This window comes from Cervus canadensis, chromosome 30 (assembly GCF_019320065.1).
Source record: "Cervus canadensis isolate Bull #8, Minnesota chromosome 30, ASM1932006v1, whole genome shotgun sequence".
Taxonomy (NCBI): Eukaryota; Metazoa; Chordata; class Mammalia; order Artiodactyla; family Cervidae; genus Cervus; species Cervus canadensis.
In genome coordinates, this window is record NC_057415.1 from 41869241 (window position 1) to 41883913 (window position 14673).

General features: G+C 51.8%; 1 protein-coding gene across 1 annotated transcript in view; it reads right to left on the reverse strand.

The window, feature by feature from the left end:
• The window catches only part of TRAF1 (TNF receptor associated factor 1), a 30472-nt gene extending 29355 nt beyond the window's left edge, over positions 1 to 1117 (reverse strand). Inside the window, exon 1 of the mRNA XM_043453507.1 lies at positions 864 to 1117. The gene's annotated coding sequence lies outside the window, so the exon portion shown is untranslated. The remainder of the gene's footprint in view (positions 1 to 863) is intronic.
• Positions 1118 to 14673: the final 13556 nt, after the last annotated feature.

The following is a 14673-nucleotide window of genomic DNA, read 5'->3' on the forward strand; positions in this document are numbered from 1 at the left end:
CATTTTTAGAAGAGCCATAGTATAGACATTTAGCCACATTTTCTGCAGAGATCATTGCCTTAAGCATTTTGGAGCTAGAGTGCAGGAATTTTTAAGACGCAAAATCAAATAATACACAAGAAAAGCTAGTCCGTCTGGCTTCCGTCCTTGGTTGCTTCTCTTCTGTAAGCAGCGTCCAGCTATACAGACAGAGGGCCGTGGGGAGGGCCCTCAGCCCGCTCCAGCCCCTCTGATTACTGAAACCGGAGCTGCCTGGGGAGGCCAGGGCCTGGCACCAGCTCTCGCCGGGTCCTGCTTCTCCGTTCACAGAGAACGTGTCTGCACACGAGCGCGCCCAAGCCACCCTGGAGTCCCTCCAAGGACAGGCCTGGAGGCTGGCCAGGGGGGAGGGTGCTCCTGGAAAGGACACATCTCTGCGCAGCAGAACCGTGGCATACAGGCACACACATGCAAATGCTTGCAGGATGGCCAGATCTTCCAAGGCTTCTAGAGAAATTGTAAATCTGGGTTTTTATGTGTAATAGCTTGATTTTTAGAACGCTCCCCAAAGCCAAACCCTAACCGGATGAGCATCCTCACAAACCGTATCTGAGGGCCACAACATGCAGCCTCTGGTAGAGCCTGGCACATCACACACGCGGCCTGAGCAGGTGAGCTAATGCCCCGCACGAAGCTCGCTGGGACGGCACACACCGCATGTGCTTATCCAGGTGCAGGCCTTGTGCACAACCGGTGGGAGTCACCCAACGTTTACACGCGCCTGCTGTCTCCCAGGATGTCCACCTTCCCGCTAAGGAGACTGAGCGTCCGCGGTCTCCAGGGCCGCGTCGCTGGCGGCTGCCTGGTGTTAGCTGCGCACTCACCTCCGGGTGCTGCGTGCTTAGTCGTTCAGCTGTCTGCAACTCTGCAACCAGGCTCTTCCGTCCACGGGACCCTCCAGGCAGGAACACTGCGGCGGGTTGCCATTTCTTCCTCCAGGGGATCTTCCCGACCTGGGGATCGAACCCCACGTCTTCTGTGTCTCCTGCATCGCAGGTAGGCCCTTCACCTGCTGAGCCTTCAGGGAAACCTGTGACTGAACTGGAATGCCGGCTGCTCTGCACCTCTCGGTAAACCCAGCTCTGAGTTCAGGGGCTGTGTTTTATTTGCTGTTGCGTCCTCATCACCTAACAGAATGTCCTGTGGGATTGCCTACGGGCAAGCAAATGCACATGGATGCAAGCACAGGTAAACCCACAGTCACGTAACCCCACCCCCAGAGCTGCCCAGGAAGACCTGCCACTCACGGGGCGCTCCCAGGGGCACACGCCCACCCCGTCTCCCACTTCCCAAACCAGGCCTCCCCCGTTCCCCAGCTTCGGCCAAAGCCTTCACAAGTTGTTTCCTGGAAATCTTGAGGTGGCTGTGGTGTTCTTTTCCCCTAACTCAGGAGACAACTCAGCAGTTCTGTTTTTCAAAGTCTGGGACTCATAAACCTGGAATCCTTTCTTCGATTTTTCCACTAGAATTTTCCTTGGCTGGGTGCCTTTCCCCAGAGCCCCGGCCAGGAGGTCACACTCAGAGCGCCCTCTGCTGGGCACCGTCTCCCCAGCCTAGTGGGCAGCTCCAGAGGGGGCACCTGTCCGGTTACAACTGCTTTCCAGATAGGGAAACTGAGTCAGGTGGTAGTACTGGGCAGAGGCGCTTGGGGGGGCCGGGCTTTGGACTCATTGCAAGCATGTGCCAGTGCGTGCTACTACTACGTGACTTGGGATTTTTTTTTTTTTTTAAATAATATAAGAAAGAGCTCCCAGAGATCAGACATGGCAGAGAAAGGCCCTCCGTCTCCCCGGGGCCTGTACGTGGGGCAGATGGCAGAGGTTGGGAACCTGTTCAGATTCAACTCCCTCCTTGAATCCCCACCATGTTTAGTGGGCGAGGAAACCGAGACCCACAGAGATGCTGGGGGAACGAGGAGCGGGGAGGTTTGTTGAGCGTCTGCTGTGCGCTAGCTCTGCTGACACCTCTCATTTAACCTTCCCAGCAGCCTCGTGAGGTAGATGGTGGTGTTTCCATTTTACAGATGAAGACGTAGAAGCTGAGTGAGGTCTCAAGATCAGAAGAGAAGGGGAGAGCTGGGACTGCATCCAAACCCGCTGTTTTCTTGGCTGTGCAGCCTTCTGGATTTTTCCCACTTGGCTCCCGAGGGCCCAAGGCGGGGCCTTTGTGGCTGGGCTCATCAAGGCAAGGTTTCTGTGGCCCTTCTGCTCATAGAGGGAAGCCCTTCTCCTCAGCCCCTTCCAGAGGGCAGCATTGGGCACCCTGGGGAGATGGGTTGACCGGCCCCATCAGGCTTCAAGCTGAGAATTCCAGGGCTTGGAGGAGGGTCCTGGCAGCTGTGCCCAGGCCCCTTGACTAACAGGGAAAACAGGATTGGATGTCTTTATGAACTGAACTTGTGAGAGGTTCCAAAGGGTAAGGGTTTTCCTGGAAAAGAAAGCAGGTCCTGGAAGGTTTTTGTTTTGTTTTTCTTCTTGATGGGGCCCTAGTTAATGACTCAAGGAAATGAAGAACACATTTCACCGAGAATTAGTCACTGCCCTTCCCAACCCTCCAGCCTGCTGCCCTTTCCAAATCTTCCAAAACATCTCACTTCCGGCAGGAAGAAGTCCAGACCCCTGATTTTGTTCATCTTTGGTCGGCTTGGCCTTGTCTTCTATGTGTTTCATTGAAGGAAGCCACCCAGGGCCTCTGTGCACACTTCCTTCTGTTCCCCTGCTCGGCGTTTGCTCTCCTTATTAAGACTTCATTTCGGCTTGTCCTGATCTCAGTCCTTCTTTAAGACCCAGCTAAGAAGTTGCCTTCTTTCAGGAGCCTTCTCCACTGTGTCCAGCGGGAGCCATCTTGCCTTGTGCTAACAGATGCAGGCCGTGGCCCTCCTAACCATCTGAGACCCCAAGAAAGTGTTGGATTCATCTTTGACCCCCCTGTTTGGGCACACGTGCTTGTGTGGGTCTACCACCTGGAGGTAGGGTGCTATAGAAAGATCCCTGAGATTCTTTATTCTCTCATCATGTCTGACTTTGCAACCCCATGGACTGTAGTCCGCCAGGCTCCTCTGGCCATGGGATTCTTCAGGTATGAATACTGGAGTGGGTTGCCATGCCTTTCTCCAGGGGACCTTCCTAACCCAGGGATCGTCTCGTGCATTGGCAGCTGGGTTCTTTACCACTAGCACCATCTGGGAAGCCCATAGAAAGATCCCTGAGACCCCCTATTCTTTCATTAGGAGGTTAGGGTTGAATGAAGACTGAATGTGTTGGAGAGAACTGCTTCTCAAGTCAAGAGAAAAGAACTTTACGCAGTCTACTTGTAGAGCGTAATACGTGTCTACAGGGGTTTGAGATGGGGAGGCACATAGACTTATCTGACAGCCAGCAGAGACATTGACGAGATGAGAGATGGGAGTCATCTTAGATAAACAAGACAAGGAAGAGACGCTGCTGCTCAGATCAGCCTGAACTCCCAAAGTCGGTTTATGCACAGGATGCCACTCCCGTCGACTAGACATGGGACAGGCACCGGAAGAACTGACGTGAAGGCCTCTCTGGTCTGTCCATCGGGGCGCAGGTACCATTGATTCTTAGGGCTTCAGAAGGGCTGACCTGTGGGATACAAGATCGTGTGGTACTTGTGTGAGGGTGAGAGGTTCTCAGAGCTTGGATGTGCCCACATGAAAGTCAGCTTTAACACCAGCTTTTGACAGGGCCTTCCCTGGTGGTCCAGGGGTTAAGAATCGCCTTTCAATGCAGGAGACACGCGTTCTATCCCTGGTCAGGGAACCAAGATCCTGCATGTTGCAGGTCAACTAAACCCGTGGGCTGCTTGCTCTAGAGCCCGCGGGCCACAGCGAGAGACACTGATGCGCTGCGACAAAGACCAGGGCAGCCAAAGAAAGCCACCTGACCACAGGACCGCCAAGTACGATCTCTCCTGCTCCCCTTACCCTCCCCTTCTCACTGCTGACCCTTAGCCCTGGAGAGAGCAGAGGTCACAGCTAGCAAACTGGGGAGGGCGGTCTGGAGAAAGGGAAGCAGCGGTCCACGCCACCTTTCCCAGCTATAGAGGTCCCACCTGCAGCAAGCCCTGATTGGAGAAAAGATTGGACTTTAAATCAAGTTTGGATTTTGCTTTTGTATGGGGCTGATTTACAAACAGAGTTTGTTGAGTGACTGCAGGGACCACAGGAGTTTTTTATGTCCTCAGAATGAGCAGATGATCAGAAAAGTCCTAAGATGTGTGAATTTTTACCAAAGGTCAGGAAAAGGGCTTCTCTCCCTTTCCTCTGAACACATGTATAGAGCGGGGTGGGAGACAAAGGGAAGTTGATTTATGATTATATACTTCAAGTCTTGTTCACTCTAGGTATTGATTACATTGGCCATTGTAAATGGGTTGTTGTCTTCCATCTTATCTTTCTAATTGGTGGTATTTTCTCCTATCACTTCCAAACAATGAAGTCCCTGTAAGCCCCTCAGGTAAAGCCACTTAACCGTTGCCTGAAAGTTCAGCTGTGTCTCAGGCTTTGTATCCTGACCTAGTAGAGATTTGAAGGCGCCTCACAGCCACAGGTCGAGGGAATCAATATCCAAGCGCCTTTCCTGCTAGTTACTACTGCCTGCCAATCAAATTCTCCACGTGGCTGGCTTCCTTCCAGAGTCTCTTCTCCCTGTGTGTTTCTTTCAAGGACCCGGTCACTTTAGAGGAGAGACCCACCCTACTCCAGTACGACCTCATCCTACCTGGACTAACGACCCCGGCAACAATCCTATTTCCAACCCCATTTCCATTCTGAGGTGCTGGGTGGGGGAGGATTCCAACGGATCTTTTAGGGGAGACACAGTTCCACCCACATCTTCCTTCCTCGTTTTCCTAAGTTTGCATTTTCTCCTGCTTCCCCCAGGGGTATGAACGGCACCTGCTGCAGCTCAAGCCAAGAATCCCTGAGTAAACCTCGAGTCCTCTGCTTCCACCACCCCCGTCCCAACTCCTTCAGCAAACTCTTTGTGCCCTAGCTCCAAAAATATCCCAGATCCATCCTCGTCTCTTCACTTCCACCATTCTAGTTGGAGCTGCTTTCACTTCTTGCCAAGACAGCTGCAATCGCTCTGAGCTGGGCTCCCTCCCTGCCCCCTTTTTATCTGTAATGTGGTCTTATCTGCTTTGCTTCATTCTCTCTGCTGAATCAAATCCGAACACCTCACTCATGCTTACAAAATCCTATTGATCTGGTCCCTCCCATCCTCCGACCTCATTTCCCATCACTTGCTTGCTTTGATCCAGCCACAGAAGCCTGCTTGCAGTTCCCTGGATCACTGGCCTCCTTTCTGGAATGATCTCCTCTAGGTCTGTGTGACTGCCCCTTCTTGTCTGAGAATCTCAGCTTAAACGTCATCTTATTTAGTGACCTCTAAGAGAACTTCCCCGACCACCCCATCATCAAACCAGTCCATCCAAAAGAAAATCAACCCTGAATATTCACTCAAAGGACTGCTGCTGAAGCTGAAGCTCCAATCCTTTGGCCACCTGATGTGAAGAACGGACTCATTGGAAAAGACCCTGATGCTGGGAAAGATTGAGGGCAGGAGGAGAAGAGGGCGACAGAGGAGGAGAAGAGGGCGACAGAGGATGAGATGTTTGGATGGCATCACTGACTTGATGGACATGAGTTTGAGCAAACTCTGGGAGATGGTGAAGGACAGGGAAGCTGGCTTGCTGCAGTCTGTGGGGTCGCAAAGGGTCGGACACAACTTAGTGACTGGACAGTGACAACGAGAGAGAACCCCGACCACCCCATCGAGAGCAGTCACTCGGTTTTTCTCCGTTGCTGACCTTTAATTCCCTGCAGAGAATTTAGTAAATAGATTATTTTTCTCATTTATGTGGGTATTTATTGTCCTTCTCCCCAGAATCCCTAGGAAAGCAGGAACCTTGTTTATCTTGATTACACCATCTAGAACTGTGTCTGGCACATAGAAATAACTCCATAAATATTTACTGAATAAATAATCCTGCATAGAAGATCTTTGTGTATGAACTTTTTTCTCCCCCTACTTTTGGGAATTTATATAAATAATCCAGCAGGAGGAAGATTACTGGATCAAGGGATGTAAACATATCTTGGATCTTGGAATGTATCATCAAATAGGTTTGCCAAGATGTTGGGTCAGTGTTCATTTGTTAGGCATCCTTCTGAATCCCCAGTGCCAAGGCAGTGATCTCTGGCATGCGGGGGAGGGACGGAGGGCATGTGCTAGAAGTGGGGGTGGGGGCAGGTTGGAGCTGGGGTCGGGGCCTTCGGCGGCCGCAGCAGCAGTGATCAACCCGGCAGCCGGCCCCTCCCCAGCGCCTGTCTGCAGGGGTGACCGCCTGGCCCTTGCAGGCCTGCCTGGGGCAGGCAGGGCTTTCCGCTGTGTGAACGTGGGTCTGGGGCAGGAGCCGCGGAGGGTGGTAGGTGCCCCTGCCCTCCAGCACAGCGAGGCCATCCTGGAGGCAGGCCTGGGACGCTGGGAGGGGTGAGAAGCTGAGGACAGAGTGGGGCTCGGACTCGGTTCTGGAGGCCCCTTGCCTGGGCTCTTCCTGGGCCGGAGCTTTCCTGCTCGGGACACTGATCACCGGGAGATACGAGTCCCTCTGCTATGCACCCGCCCGCAGGAGCACAGAGGCCTGGCTCGGGCACTTTCACGCGCAGCCAGGCCCGCGTGTTTGTGCCTTGCCTGGTCTCGAACAGTGGCTACAAGAGCTAAAGTAGCAGTTGTATGTAAGGTTCTCGAAATACAGGGCCAGACGGGGCATCGTCCAGGCGTGGGCCATCATCAGTCCTCGCCCAGGTTCCTCAGGGGACTGTGAGCTTCCTGAGGGCAGAGACCAAATTTGAGGCAGAATGAGTGCTCATGAGTCAGCCTGCCTGTGTTCTCAATCCCTGCTCCACCACTTACTCGGGCGTTATTTAACCTCTTTTTCTTCGGTTTATTCCTCTGTGCCAATCTCACGGGGTTGTCTGTGGATTCATTCAGCTGAGGAATGTGACGAACGTATCACAGTGCCTAACACAGTAGGCTCTTGGCGAGTAGAAGGATTAATTGACGCCCAGACCTCCTCCAGCCACATTCTACAAAGGCGACTTAGTTTTCTTTTAGCACCTCCTACCTCCTCTTTTTTCTCAAGACCTGTTTCTCTTGGAAGCTCTGTGTTTCTCTTGTCCCCAGAATCCCTCAGAGTTTTCTGCAAGGCCTTGGGCACAATGGTTCTCAACTAAAGTGCTGGTTGATAAACAGTTGCTTCCGTTCATGTGGGAATCCCTGACTTTATGGAGCAATCTGGAACCTTGTTAGGTCCAAGAACCAGCACCACAGGCATCACCTGGGAGATGCAGAGTCTCCGGCCACCCCAGACCCACAAAATTAGATTCTGCATTCTCACAAGCTCTAGAACAATACTTCTTTAATTGTAATGTACCTATGATATTTTCCTGAAAATGTTTAAGGTATAGATTTCGGTACTCCCTTCTAGGGTTTCTGATTCAGTCGGTCTGAGGTGGGGCCTGAGAACATGTGTTTCAGCACTTTGAAAACCCTGCTCTAAGACTGCCAGCCTGCAGAGCCAAAGGAATGAAGCTCTAACAGCGAAATCTGACGCCCTGGGGGCGATGAAGAGAGCAGACCCTCTCTGAGTCTTTTAAACTCTCACCAGGCAGTCTCTGCCTGTGGTATCTGTGCACAAAGATGCTTTTGATTATTGATGCCGTTACCATATTTGTTCAAAATCCTACAGCTTAAAAGTTCTCTCACGTGTTTGATCCAATTTCATCCTGCAACAGCCCTGTACGTTGGGCTGGCTGAAATGACTGCCTCGTTTCCAAAGCAGAGAACAGAGGCACAGAAAGCTATGTGACTTAGAGACCACAGCCGTGGTGACTGCTTCTTTCTCTGTGTCCGTCTCTTACACACACACACACTGCAGTCACATGGAACATGCTAAGCTGCTTCAGCCGTGTCCGACTCTTCACGACCCTATGGACGGACCCGCCAGGCTCCTCTGTCTGTGGGATTGTCCAGGCAAGAATACTGGAGTGGGTTGCCATGCCCGCCTCCAGAGGCTCTTCCCGACCCAGGGATCAAACCCACGTCTCTTATGTCTCCTGCATTGGCAGGCAGTTTCTTTACCACTAGCGCCACCTGGGAAGCCCAGTCAGAGAGGCCGCTGTAATCTCCACACCCAGCATCTAATTACTGAGCAAGCCACAGTTGGGCCTCTGCCTTTAGAGTTGGTGGGAGCTGGCAGGAGGAGCAGAAATGACCACCAACCCCGCCCCAGGCCATCCAGGACACCTTCTCTCTGCTTTCTCCTACCCTGGCCACATCTCCTTTCCCTGTTCTCAGAAATGAGGGTTCAGTCCTGACTCTAATTTCCTAAAGATTCTGTTTGGAAAAAAGTTTATTAAGCCATATAATTCTTTCCTTAGCTCCGATTTCCTTGTCTTAGTCAGCGTCAACCCCCCTTTCCACCCACCCCCAGCAACGCCAAAACACACACACACACACATGTAGACACACACGATGCCAGCCAAATGAAAATCACTCTTTCCAGGACAGTTCTGTTTCCTCTCGTCTCATCTGCTAGCGATGTGAGCCCTGGACCCCAGCCCCTGGCTCTGGTCTCTGCCCGCCTGCCCCTCCGGCCCAGCCGGTGGGAACAGACCGCGGGTGCTAGTAAGGGGAAGCGGAGCCTGGCGCTCTGGTCCAGCCCGGATTCCCTTGTGGGACCCCGGGAGAGTCCCTGCTCTTTCCTGGGTTGTTTCCTCCTCTGTGAAATGGGGAGAGCTTGATTAGATGGTCTCTAGGGAGGCTTTAACTTTAGAACTTTATGATTCTGTGTAGGAAGCTCACAAAGGAAAAAACGGCAACTCTATTGGCAAATTGAAATCCTTGAGGCGACATAGAAAGACCTGTCAATTCAGAGTTCTGTCAGTTGTGTTCTATCCACGTGGAAGCTGATTCCAGGATACGTTTTACAGAGCTCTGATGTTTATCTCTGGTGAAACCCTCCTTCATTTTTCTACAGAAACGCCAGTGTTCCCACTGCCCCAGGACCCTGAACCCAGAGTCCTCACCTGCCTCACTCGGCCTCACCTGTGGTCCCAGCACAGGCGCGGCTTAGCGCCTCCAATGAACACACATCGCTGAGGCCCAGGGAGGCAGAAGCTTCGCCAGGATTACACAGTGACCACGCTGCTCGCCCCTCCTGTGTGGGAAAACGCAGTCAGCTCAGAGGCTAGAAGCAGGGTCCCCGGAGCCCAAAAGATGCACATTTGAGTCGGGGCCCTACCACTCGTAAAGGTATCAGACCTGGTGCAAATTACTCAGCCTCCTGGGGCCTCAGCTGCTTCCTTCCCAAAGAAAAGATGATGACAGTCCTCACACGATGGGTGTGAGATGTTGAGAGGCTACTCCCCGAAACGCAATCAGCATGATGCCAGGCAAGAGCTTGGTTGAGTTCATCCCTTGTCGTGTGCCAGGGCTGTGTTATTAACAACTGCAAATCACACTGATTGTGCCAGGCTCTGCGCTCATCACTCTATGTGCAAGATCTGTGTTATCTCACTTAAGTCTCACAGAAATCCTCTGGAGGGGGAATTGTTTTCAGATGTGAACATGGAGGCTTAAGGAAGGAAAACAGATGTTTTCCTTTCTATTAACAGTCTCTCGGAGCCGCAGGGACATTGGACATCACTGGGGCCAGCCTCCTACTTTGAATGTGTCTGCAGCATCCCTGGACGGCAGAACTGATGGGGACCCTGGTCCCCCCTGGAGAGCCTAGGTTATCTCTGAATGGCTCTGGCTCCAAGAAAAGGCTTCTTTACAGAGAGCCCATCTCGGTTTCTCTGTAACCTCCAGGCATCTGCATGGTGGGAAGAACCCTGAGCACAGAGTCAGAGGCCTTGGGGTTGTGCCCCAGACCTTGCATGGAGCAGCGCTGTAACCACCGGCAGCTGCCCTTCCGGGCCTGCTTTCCCAGGTGAAAATGAAGGAAGTGGATGAGGTAAGCTCTAGGTCCTTCCTGGTTCGGACACTTTAGGATTATATAACTCACGATGGTGTACGCAATATACCACACATCTGATTATAATGGTGGAAAGAGTGAAGGAGTGGACCCCAAGCTCCAAGGAACAGACCAGCTTCTGCCAACATGTCTGTCAGGGTGGGGACAGTGCCAGCTGAGAAGGATCCAGAAGGTTCTTAGAAATGGAGCTCTCATCTTATCCTCTTGTCCTTAAACAAAACCCTGTCCCTTTCCCTCCCATCTCTTCCTACCCGCCACCCTCTCTGCTTCATTTTTCCCTTTCTTCCTCCTAACTTCCTTTCTTTCTGAGTCAGAGGCATAAAGGGATAATTGAATCTCAAGTCAAAGTTAAAGATCAGGCCCCTGGTGACAAGATACATCACATTAAACCCGCAGAATCCATCTGATTTCAGGACTAGGAAAACCCTAGGATGCAGAGTTGCTTTGTATCTCTGAGAACCTTCCAGATTTGGCTGCTAAATTCCCAGCTCTGAGACAGGGGTTTTCAGTCATGAGGTCAATGCATGGACTTGCATGGGGCCTCTGAAATAGCACGCGAATTTGTATGTGCACAAATGTCATACTGTGCGCACATATGACTTTTAAAGAAATTTTTTTTGGCTGTACCTTGCAGCATGCGCGATCTCAGTTCCCAGCCCAGGGATCAAACCCACGCCCCCTGCAGTGGAAGGTGGGGTCCCACCCACTGGACTGCCAGGGAAGTCCCACGTATGCATCTTCCAGGAGGAAGGGTCTGAAAGGGAAGAGCCGCCCCAACAGCCGTGCCTTGGTGTCCCTTGGACCTGGCCTGGTTCTCAGAGCCAGGCTGTGGCGTTCTTGGAGTCTGATGTCACAGAACATCAGCATCAGACCAGATGGATCTTGACCAAAAAAAAAAAAAAAAGACTGCTCCTTAATCATGTTTGAGCAGAGAATAAAACAAGTACGTAATCCAAATCACAAAAAGTGACCAAATATCCCCCTTTCCCGTCTGATATAAGTGACTGCTCCTTTTTTTCCTCCTAATTAGATAACAACTAGTACCCCCAATCATAGGATTACCCCTGCTTCCTGACCGCATCCAACCCAGGGCAAAGTCCACTTCCCTGAAGTGAAGTGAAGTCGCTCAGTCGTTTCTGACTCTTTGCGACCCCGTGGACTGTAGCCCACCAGGCTCCTCCATCCATGGGATTCTCCAGGCAAGAATACTGGGGTGGGTTGCCATTTCCTTCTCCAGGGAATCTTCCCGACCCAGGGATTGAACCCAGGTCTCCCGCATTGCAGGCAGATGCTTTAACCTCTGAGCTACCAGGGAAGCCCCCACTTCCCTGAACCCTCCCCAAATAATCCCATCACAAGCCCAGATCCTATAACAAACTCTCTCTAACATCCTTTGACTGAGAAGCTCTGGAAACTCAACTCTGTTTAATCACTATCAGCTTCTGCCTGGTTTTCAGCAGTAGCCTAACTGGTCTATTTGTACCATTGCCTCACTTTCAATGCAGCAGTTACCATCGTCCTTCTAACAGATAAGACAGACCATGTCATTGCGCTGCTCCAAACCTTTCCCTCTGAGTAAGATGAGCACCCCATCCGTGACCAGTGTGCTCTTGTCCCTGGGACCTCTATGACTTCAGCTCCACCAGCCTTACACCGGCCTCCCTGCTCTTCCCGGAGCACGCCGGGCGAGCGCCTGCCTTCAGCTCGGGCCTGTCCCCTCTGCCTGGAACTCGGGCTTCAGGTCAGCACGTGGCCCCCCTCTTTCACCTCGCTTGGGTCTCACTGCTCACCGAAGCCCACCCTGACCCGACTATGCTGCTCAGATGCAGTCCCTCTCTCTACCACTCCAGCCTCCTTTACTCTGCTTTTTCTTTTTCTCACAGCTCTTTTATCGCCTGCTGATATTCAAAGTCAGTCCCCTCATTATTGACTGTTATTTACCATGCACCCCCTCTCGCTGGGATCCAAGTTCCACAAGGGCAAGGATCTAGGGACCAAGCGCCCAGAACTGGGCCCAACCTTCGATGACCAGTCAGTACATATTTTTCTGGATGTTGCTAAATAAATTAGCATCACAAGGGCTGGAAAGTAAAACTGAGCATGACTTTGGCTTAGATCCCTCCCTGAGAAATCAGGAGTCAGGCTGCCCGCTTTAAGCTTGGCGGGTTGTCAATTCCACATATTTTCTTAAGACAGGGTTTCCTAAACTTCAAGTGTGTGCATGCCAACCTCATGAGTTTTGCCCTAGGAACAACCTAGACTTTTATTTACTTAAAAACTTTTCCTTAAATAGACTTTTTGACAAATACATTTATTTTCAAAGAAAATTTTATATCATGGCTTTGATGTGCTAGTTGTATATTTTTTTCTAACACATGTTAAAAGAAGCAGATAGCTATTTACCAGCTAGATTGTCTTGCTTACCCCTAGTGGAAAACTGCCTTATGCTTTTTCCTTTAACCAGAAAGATCCCCCCACTTCTCCCTGTGCTGCGCGCTCACTTGTCTGACTCTTAGTGACCCCATGGACTGTAGACCTTCAGGCTCCTCCGTTTGTGGAATTTTCCAGGCAAGAATACTGGAGTGGGTTGCCATTTCCTTCTCCAGGGAATCTTCCCGACCCAGGGATCAAACTCACATCTCCTGTGTCTCCTGCATTGCAGGTGGATTCTATCTGCTGAGCCACCGGGGAATTCTTGCCTGGGAAATCCCACAGACGGAGAAGCCTGGCGAGCCGCAGTCCATGGGGTTGCAAAGAGTAGAACATTGACGTAGCAGCAAAACAGCGGCATACCTCTTACCAGCTTCTAACCCACTATGCCTCTCTCTACCTTTCCAAAAGTCCTCCAGAAAGCCTCTGGAAGCTCCTCCAGCTCATCTACTCATTCCCTTCTCTGAGCTCCCGTTACATTTACGGGCAGAAATACATACCTGACATGTGGATGCTCACATGCCATGTAGGCTTGCTTTCCGTTTCATAACGAAAGATTATAACATTTCTTCTGGGGGCTCTAGATAAAAGAGGCATTAAGGTGTTCGACTCCCTTGATTCACAGGCCATCAGAAAGATGAAGAGGCTTGTCCCAAACCCTTGCCTGAGTTAGAATCCGCCAACACTTGCTGAGTCCCTAGGATGTGTTCAGCGTGAAGCCAGGCACAGGAGACCGCAGTAGAGAGGGGACCCTGCTCTGCCCACACGGAGCTGCCGGTGAAGCCCGGAAGCCGCACTCCAAACAGCTGTACACAAGTAAGCAAACAATGGCAAGTGCCTTAGGCGAGGAGCAGGGGGCTGAGCAGGGGCCCCGCTGTGGGCAGGGCCGCAAACGCCTCGCTAAGGAAGTATGCTTAAGTCCTTAGGAGTTTGCTGAAGACGGGAGGGTGGGCTTTTCAGTGGAGCCAGGCTCCCTCACAAAGGCCTGCTTTGAAGTTTGGAAGTTCAGTTGCTTTGCGAGTTAATTAGGCTGCTGTAGCCGGTCTCCTTGAAACCATGCTCAAGGAGAAGGCAGAGACGGCGGGGCCTCGGGGAGGGGGCTGCTGCAGAGGTCCTGCCCGCCCGGCCTTCAGCAAGAGGGTGCCTGGAGGCACCGCAGACCTGCTCTGGGGGGGCCCCTCACCCCTCGTTGGCAGCGAGTTTGGGCATATTGGGCACAAGGGTTGTTTTTGCCAAGGGAGTGCCTTCAACGTGAGCTCTGACATTAATGAAAATAAATCCTTAGTTCCTTGAAGCTGGAAAATCTTAGTTTAACTTATGAGGCACAGTGCAAGGCCTTGTGTAGCTTCACAAGGCTAACCGGTTAAGATGCAGATTTCTCAAAAAAGGAATGCATTTTAGTCACCTTTGCCGTTTCACCCAGGGTTTGTGTTTCCTTGTGACATTTCAGCGGGGCTGGTTAAACAAGGAAGACACTCCACCTACATCCTGCCTTGGGCTTAGGAAATCAAACCTGACAAGCAATGGGACGGGGCAGTGAGGTGGAAGAGGGAGGTGTTCAGACTGTGAGCAAGCCTTGGGGTTTGGTCTCCCACTCTGCCCCTTACTAGGCTGGGCGAATCGCCTCAATTTCCTCATCCTCAAAGCCCTTTGGGTCCTCGGCCTCCAAGTCTTCATGGAGTGGGGGTAATAATAATTCCCGTACTCCACGAGATTCTGGAGACATTAAATGGGAATAAATTTGAGAACTCTTCCATAAGATCTAAAGTGCTGCAGAATATCATTTACCCACGAGCCTGCTGTTAGAAATCCTCATTGATAAATCCTGAAGGGGGGGCTCAGAGACCTGGTTAGAGTGCAGCAAAGGTGTCTGGATTTCCATTAGGTTTCTCTTCACCAGGTGGCCGCCCTGGAGCCTGCCTTCCAGGAGACCATGTTCCAGGGGAAATGAGTAGGCGCTGGGAGGGCGGGGAGGGGAGTAGAGGATCCGCGTGGGGGTCCAGAGAGCCAACAGGAAAGGAGGCGGCTCCTCCTTCTCAGGTTGCTCAGGGCTTCCCGGGCGGCTTTCTCCACCTTTCTCAATTTGCCTGTCTTTGTGTGGTTGCAGCTGACCTAGCATAAAATAACACTCTTTTTCGCACA